We start from the raw sequence: 8,964 nt of genomic DNA, 5'->3' as shown, positions 1-8,964 counted from the left end.
ACATGGTCATTTTTTTTGCACTGAAGCCCTTTTGGTAGGTTTATGTTTCTCCATCTCCTGCTGTGACACAGTGCATTAGCCTGTGAAAAAGTAAGTGAAGCCACAGTTAGTTTCTGAAAACATCTGGTTCAGGTGTGACAGCTTTGATCTGCGTTGACACCAACTCTGGCTCAAGTGTGCAGTGATGGAGACTTTTAAAATGGATGACTTCAAAACACCTTTTACTCTCTTTCCTCTCCTTTGAGAACTGCTGGGGTTAATTTGGGAGGAGAGAGTGCATAACGTTGACACTAAAGGAGATCTGAGGTAGTCTGAACTTTATGCCAGGGAGATGGCACTGGTCTGGTCAGTGTTTAGATGATCACTTCTGAAGGGATATGTCTTCCCTGATAAGCAAAACCAATTATGTCTTAGGAAGTGAAGCCATTGAACAGAAGGAAGTTGTGGTATCTAGCTTCTCAAGTTGGGTACCTCAGTTAGCTCTTTAGTAATGGAAAGGCTGAATTCTGGTCAAGGAGATATGGACTGGCTCCTTTGTGACTAAAGCTGTATCATCTCATCTGGTTTGCAAAGGTCTCTTATTGCAGATGTCAGATGTGTAAGCCTGATCAGAGCCCCACTGGAGCAGTATCTCTCATGCTCTGGATGACGTTGAGACCTTCTCATTACACATAGGAACCTACCTCTGGTTGGGTGATGCCCCAGAGTCATTTGTCACTCGCATTTAAGAGTCTAGGAGAAAATTTTTGAATGGAACTGAAATGTCTGAGATGAAACAGCCAGGTTTCTGCAATTCCTTCATCTTTGGGGAAGGTAATAATGGAGAAGATGATTGAGAGGGCGTATGTCCTGCTCAGAGAAGACATAGAACTTATCAGACAGGACATGTTTGTGCTGCAAATGACAGATGTCAATCCAAGAATTAAATCAGAGGTGTTGGTGGTGGTTTGATACACTTTTTTCAATGTACTGAAAAGTCAGAGTAGACTGTTGTTGTCATTGGTGATGATGGGGAGATGTTGTCCATGTATCTGCAGCTCCTTGTGCTTCAGCCTGCTATTAAGCTCATTTAGCCAAAGTCATTTAAGGCCCTTGCTCTCTTTCTTTAACTGCATCTGCCGAATTAAATTCCATGCACTGACAGTGATGCTTTCAAAAGCTCCGAATCAATTCTTCAATCACTCCGCATTCTTTGCTGTGATTAAAAACATGTGTCCCCTAATTAAGCTAACGAGAAATTGTTAATTGGCACAAAGCCCCCCTCTGAGGATGCTTGTTAATGTCACCATCACTTTGACAGGAGAAGGAATACAAATGAAGGGCAGACGGTCTTAGGAGAATTCAGATTGGACTTGTGGGTGCAGGCTTTGTCTGCATGGCGTTACCTGTCAGTCTGAGGGCAGGAGGCAGTGGGACGGGGTGGGCAGAGGGCAGCAGGGGCCAAACAGAGGGATGCCGAGGTGGTGGTGGACTCTTCCAGTGCTTCCTTGTCAAAACATTGCATCTGATTTGAGTTGTAAAAGGGAGATGAAACAGTTAAAGATCAGGACCCCATTGTTCCAGCTTCACTTTTGATTTTAGGAGAAAAAAAAAAAGAGAAGGGTAGAGCCAATGCCTGCCAAGAGCAGCTTGTGTGCTGAGAAGCACCCACTTGGCTTTTCCGAAGGAAGAGGTTAAGTTTTATTTTATTATCGCTTGTGGTAGAGGCAGACTCAAAGACTTCTGTGGAGATCAAAACCCTGTCATGGTAACGGCTCTGCAAACACCTGGGGACTGGCATTCCCTCCAGGAAGAGCCTGCAGTCAGTGAGCTGGCTGAAGGTTCAGGTGATGCTTTTCATCGATGTTTTCCCTAGAAAAGAGTGAGCCTTGTCACCAGAGTCTGGAAACCCTGTACTAAATTAGATTTTTTTTTTTTTTTTTGACATAAATGAAGCTTTTGAACATGACAAGTTTGAAATACTCAACATCTCTCTGGCTAGGCTTTTCAGAGTCCTGTTAGAAATCCAGTTCTTGTGGATAACAGCAAACCTGCTGTGAGGATGCGTGTGGCTTGAGCAGAGCACAGAGAAGCAGGACTGCGAGGGGCTGTAGACACTCCAAACAGGTGAAAGAAAAAGTCAAGAAGAGCCACTGCATCCCTGTGTTGGGCAGCCCCACAGAGCCTGGCTCTGCTGCCTGCTTGGTCAGTAAATCGTGTTGGTTTTAGCGCAGGGTTTGTAGGAGTCAGCATCGAGGAGTGAGAGTTGACACCGTGTGCAGGGCAGCGATGAATCTGCTTGGGGAGGGCAGGGGGATGCTGGCTGTGTTGGTGATTTGCTTGGGGTTTGGGGTTTTTTTTTTTGAATATTTTCATTCTAGACTAAAGAGCAGCATGTGTGATATGGGAACAAGAAAGGGCGAGATGGGAGAGGCATCAGAACTACACTTGTTGTTGTTGGCTACAGGCTGTGCCAGCAGAAAAACCCATCTTTGGGGTCAGCTTGTTCCTTCCTCTCGGCTGGACTGTGCAGGATTAGTGCACAGCTGTCTGCATCTGGACAGGTACACGTGGGCTTCAACAGTGTGCTAACTCAGGCAAGGTCTGAAGTCCCATTTTCCTGATTCTCCTCAGATCCCAGAGGGACTTTCAAAGAGTTAATTGAGATGTTTGGATGCAGAACTCTGCTCATCTCGGTGGATGAAGGAATCCCAGTCCTGGCACAGCACTCACTGCCATATGCAGCCGCGCCAGTGATATTTTCCTTCATCATTTTTCTTCTCTGCGTGTTCATTTGAGGTATTCCTGTTCCAAGCTCATGTTCTGTCCAATACACTACCCAGGCTGCAGCAGCAGTAGTTGCCTCTGCTAAATGAATGTTTGCTAATAATGCCTTTCCGTCTGGATACTCATCATATCTGCTAAGCATATTTGTCATTTCTTCCATCCCATTTCCATTATAACATAAATAACAGACAGATTGGAACCCACACTGTCCTGCAAATTGGCAGTTGCTATTTTGACCACACTGCTTTTTATTGAGGGATAATAAAGTATGCTCTTTTAAGATCCTACCCTGCAATGGGTAAAGCCCAAATAACGTATCAAGTGTGTGTCAATGGCAGGGGAAATTTAAGCGCCTCACATCTTAGTCATGGGTCTGGTCTATCAAGCTGCAGTGAGGAGAGGAAGAGATGAAACAAAGTGAAAGCATGCTGCTTTTATCAATTGCTTGTATCCTGGTACTTCAGGTTGCAGTCTTCCTAAGAAAATCTATCACTTTCATGCCAGATGCAATCACCTATTTCTTTCCATGGCTGGATGCACAAACTTCAAAAGTCAAAACTTGCTGTGCTCTCAGATCTTTTGACAGATGCAAGGTACCATTTTGATTACTTCTGCACAGCTGAGCAGGGCACAAATCCTGAGGTACTGAAAGGAGAGTGGTTTGAATAAACATAGTGCTTGTGAGCTAATCCTATTTTTAGCATTTATACTCTTTCTCATTCTAAGTATATGGAATATTGCAAATATCCTGATATGGAAAATACTGTAATTCATGTGTTTGTCTCTACACCTGATTCCCAGGGTCTCATGAACGTGTCTGTACTTGGGAGACATACAGCTCTGGGGGAAAGGCATAGTTGGACTGATAAAGGTTGTTTGTTGGAGCTCCATTTCTCCAGTCCTGTGACCATTGTTTGCAGACCACTTGGTTTACAAACTCTCAGGGTCAGAACTGCAATCTTTCCTCCTGGGTTGTGTTGTTCATGTGGATGCTACAGGTCACTTCCAATGCAAGGGAACGTTGACAGAGGAGGCGGACAGGGTGTGAGGAACCGTGTTACACTTCATTGCAGCGAAGCAAGGAGGAGACTGGGCGATGAAACTGTCTCAGGTCTGAGAGCTCCACTGGATATTGATCTCTGCAGGGAATGGGAAATCATGTTTCAGGTGGTTTTAATATATTATCTGAACTACAGCTCTGAAAAGTACTGATCTGAGAGACCACATCCTTGTTACACTGCTGACTACACCCAGCTGGAAATGTATCTCAAACCCTACACAACTGACAGATTTGTCATAAAATCTAGTCTGTTCTGTCTGGTTTGATAAGGATGCCACTCTATGGATCATTCGAGGAGAGGTGTCTCAAAGAGACAGAGAAAAGCTCATATTTCTGTTCACTGAGGTGTTGCTGACACAATTTAGCATGCGGTATCCAGCTCATTTAGAATTCAGTGCTGACTTCATCCGCATCATAAAGTGAATCCTGTTTTACAATTCCCTTGAACATTCTCTAAATGATGGCATCTGAAAACAGGCAGCACAGTTTATATGCTGGAATTATGCTTCTGAAATTAATTCTTAACAGTGTAATCCAGGATATCAGTCAAACGTGTATGAATAGAGAGACTGCAGTGATTCTGGAAATGGATCTTTTTAGTGTGAGGTTGCTACTGGCTTGAGGCAAGACCCGGGTGTCTGTGCAGCTCATCCCTGACCTGCCTCATCTCTGAACTCCCGAGACTGTAGGATACAGGATGGATATAAACACATGCAAATGTTATAAATAAAATGGAAGGGAAGTTTGACCCTGGAAAAAAATCACGTGAATTGAGTCAGGGTTTGGGGGCGTGGGCATGTTTTCCCAGGGAATAGCTACTTGTAAAAAATAAAAGATTTTCTTAGGGACAAATTGTTTATAACGAAACCCAAGTCTGTACTAGAATTCCTAGTCTAAAAAAAATAAACCAAACATAAATAATTACGTATTGAGGGGAACAGGAATACAAAGTAGGTTCTTCCATAGCTCAGAGAACCTCTTTGTTGGGTGACAGAAACATTATCTGTGTTCTTATTTATTATTTTTCCCTCCATGGTGGATTTTGTAACATTTCAGACCACTCTGAGGCAGAATGGGGAAACTGGTGTGTTATTTCCAAAATGTACATAGCGCAGGAAAACATATTCTGCCCAGTTCTTCTCAGGAGAGTTGTATAATGGATCACCTTGTGGGCACATGCTTAATCTTACTGTTTCTTTGGGTTTTTTCTTATCAATTTTTTAATTCTCTTGTTGGGAATTTAAATTGGCCTGTCTGTGTGGAAGTGTGATTGCAACTTGGGTGTCTGACTTGCTCTTGTAGTACTAATCTGTGCCTAATTATCTTATATCTAATGCTGCCATGTCCTTGGCATGTGATCTTGGCCTCAAAAGCGGATGCAGACGTGCACGTGGAGATTTATGGCACGTCCCATTTGGAAGTCAGTTTAGAACTTTCCATATTTAAATAATTCGGAGACAAAGCGGATTTCAGTGTGACACAGCCTCAGTCACAGGAACACCAGCAGTTGGCCAATGATTGCTCATCTGTGATTCAATAAATGATAGATAACTGCGAGTTAAGCCTCTGAAAGAGGTGTTTATGAGCATTAGAAGTACATATCTCCTCTAATGCATTCTTTATAAATTATTTGCTGGGACTTCCAGCTCTGCTATGCAGCAGCTGAGGAGGGATGTGAAAAGCAGCCTTTGTACAGAGATAAAGTGAAACACTTTCATGGTAATAGTTTGTTTTAAAATTAGTTTTACATCTCATCTATTATGAAACGTGGAGGTACACTTCTAGCTACCTATGAGATCCAGGCAGGCAGGTGGGAACAACAACAAAGACCTGGTTTCTGTAATTTTCCATCAGAGTATGTGAGTTTCTTATTTTCTGCTTTCAAGACTGCCAGGACGCTGGGTCCCTGACAGAGCAGCCGTGGCTGCACAGCATGTTGCCGCAGCACTTCACAAAGGTAGACTGGCAATGTTTGGGGAGACTTTTCCTTCTGATTACTGTTAAAACTGCTTCAAATATTTACAGGTGCTCTACTGGTAGGAATCCCAGTAACATGGGGAAAATGCAGAATAACTGGGTCTTTGTAGCAAGAGTCCTTCTCCTATGAACAGCACCTGATGATGATGTTTGAATGAAGGTGGAGATGCAATTGAAGAGGTAGGAGTGAAGTGAAATTGGAGTGCAGTAAGAGCATGAATTTATTTGTGGCTGATGTATTATATTGATTAATTTGCTCATTTATTTGTTCACGGAATGGACAACTCAAAGGTAGCTTGTCCTTTCTTGGGCAGTGTAATAGATGGTGTGTCCTCTTGAGGTTTTTACATCCTTTCTTTCTAAGATGCCTGGTGTCACAGTAGCACCTCAAGCAGCAAACAGCAGATAGCTTTGGAAGCTCTTCCCATGCCATTGTTGGTGAGGTTCTCACCACAATTTGTGCTAGAGCACACTACAAATACCTGTCTCTTCACGACAGTGACTAGTGGTGTAAAAAGGTCTAATGTCTGACCAGCAACGCTGTACAGAAAGTCCTCAGTGCAGATATATTGACAAGCTGTTTTCCAGCAGGTCTTTTTCAACTTGTTATGAAAGTTATTCATAAGCAGTTATGAAGTTTCAAAGAGAAAATGGTGTGATTTAGTCTTCTGTGACCAATGGATTACATGTAATTATTCCAAAATTGTGTCTACGCTTTTCATCTACTTTGAAAACAAAAAGATCTAAAAAAAAAAAAAAGAAGAAAAAAAAAAAGGCAGCCTGTTGAATGTTCTAAAGCAAGAAAAGTGTCTCTCATTAGTGCAACTTACTCCTGATTGCACACTTGTTCTGTTCTGAGGAACTCAGGAAGATTGTGGTAAAAAGTCAGAAAACTTTGAGTCAAGTATTTTAAAAATCTTAGCATTTAAGTATACCTTGATAAATAATAAATAATTTAATTAGTGATTAGTTTTTGTATCACAAAGTAATTTTGAGAGAAGCATGAAAATACTCTTTAAGAGCTGAAAAATCTGGGGGAAAAAAACTCATTACTCTTTGTATCTGGTGCTGGCAATAAATGGTGCCATGATGGGCAACTTGGACTGCTAGGCTTTCTCTATTATATCACTGCACTACACCAACACAATTACTTCAGTGACTAATTGGAGTATTACTGAGATAAATATTTAGTGCTGGTAATAAAAGTAATTTAAAAAAAAAAAAAACAAACAACAAAAAACCCCCCAAAACCAAACACAATAAACTAAAACACCAAGAGAACTCAGTAGTTATATTTCACTTTCTTGGGTCATTCAAAGGAATACGAAGTGTACAGTCCACGGATATAAAATACACATTGAAGGTCTTAACTTTGGGCTCCCTAATCTCTTCTGTTCCTTTGGGCAAGACAGCTTTCTCTCCAAGGCCATTCAGAAAAGAAACCCAACCTTGTATTTACAGGAGCACATAAGGGACCATCCGGAGACTGTTTTGCCAAACACTGGAAAAAAAATGCTGTCACTGACCCCAAATAATTCAGAAATGGAAAAGCTGGATGAAGCTTGGGAAGGATCCAGAGGCCAGGGACTTGCCTGATGTCTCAGGTCTTCAGCAGCAGAGCTGGGAAGGGGTGTCACATCTGCTTTCTCACAGCTGGGGACCCTTCCTGAGGGACATGGGACATGCTGCTCCCAAATGTGAACAGAGCTGTTTAGCCTAAGAATTCCCAGCAATGTTGCTGCTGATTATTATTATTATTGTGGGGTTTTGTTTGTTTGTTGGGTTTTTTTTCCCCAAGAGGCTGCAGATCCCAGTCCTTGTGCACTGCCATTTTCCATCCCTTTGCTATGAACTCCGAGTTCTTCATTTGATCTTCCCATTTCCCTCTTTGTTGTTTGCTGCTGTGGTGCATTATCAGCAAAACCAGCTTATTTTTTTCATGAAAACTCAATACTTTTGTGTGATTTGTTTGCAATCCACCCAAACCTTTCTGTTTGCCAAATACCCTCTACTCTTAATCCAAGCATGAGCTGAGCATCTAAACATGTATTTTATGCAAAGACTCTGTAATGCCAGCCAGCAGGTCTGTCCTGGAGGGATGAGCCAGTTTAGTGATCAGCATGCAGCATTGATTCTTGTTTCTGCGCAGGGATTGCAAATGAGGAGAGTGTGGTTGATTTCATGCAAACTATGAATCTTAGGTGATTAAGGACCAAAAAAAAAAAAAACCAACAAAGACATCACTCTACTCTTAATCCTCCATCATCTGTACAGACAAACTTCAAGCAGCATTTTCTTCACAGTTTTGAGATACTTGAATACTTTGTCTTGATCCTGAGCACTGGAACACCAAAATCCCCTGACAGAAGCAGCCCAATTCTGTTCCACTTCTACCCCAATTTTAGAAAAAATAAATGCTTTGGCTACCTTTTGAAAAAACCTCCAGATTTCTAGAAATAGAAAGCAAGGGGGTATCCTCTGGTTTCAGGCTAGGAGAGAGTTCCTGAAGTTACTTCTGATTATTGCTGACTGTTAGGAGTGCCATTGTCAGCACTGAACATTAAAGCTTTTTAATCTAATGCAAGTTTTGGGTTTTTTTTCTGAAATGTTCTCTTGTCTCCATGTGAACCCTTCCTGAGAACTTAAGATTTTTCTTCAGCTTACAGCTTTTTTCACTGCTATACTTTTTTTTCCTGCAAGTTCTGTGACACCTTCTTTCCAGGCTCTTGACATCTCTGTAGGTAGCTGGAGTGTGAGGGGCCACACGTTTGTTGAAACAAATCCTGCTTCTCTGAACATCACTTCCCATCTGGAGTGTCTGACTAGTCACTTAAAAAAAATTGGATTTATCTTATTTATTTATTTATTTATTTATTTTCCTATTGCTTAGCACTACAGTAGCTGTTGCAGCTGATTAATGAAATAGCTGGTGGTCCTGATGATATAAATTAAGATGATGAGCATATAGCAGCAGTGCAATGAACATCACAGGCCATTCTTAATTCTTAAGCTGCCCTTGTTTGTTCCTGTTGGGGATGTAGTTTGACTTCTAAGAGCGTTACATGTAGAAGAAATGAAAGAAGAATTAATCCCTGTAGCATGAAAAACCATAACTCGGTTCATTTTGGAAAAACCTCATGTCTCATTTCTTAAACTCTGAT

The sequence above is a fragment of the Antrostomus carolinensis genome, unplaced genomic scaffold, assembly GCF_000700745.2.
Source record: "Antrostomus carolinensis isolate BGI_N321 unplaced genomic scaffold, ASM70074v2 scaffold2979, whole genome shotgun sequence".
Lineage (NCBI taxonomy): Eukaryota > Metazoa > Chordata > Aves > Caprimulgiformes > Caprimulgidae > Antrostomus > Antrostomus carolinensis.
This window is presented reverse-complemented; position numbering follows the sequence as displayed.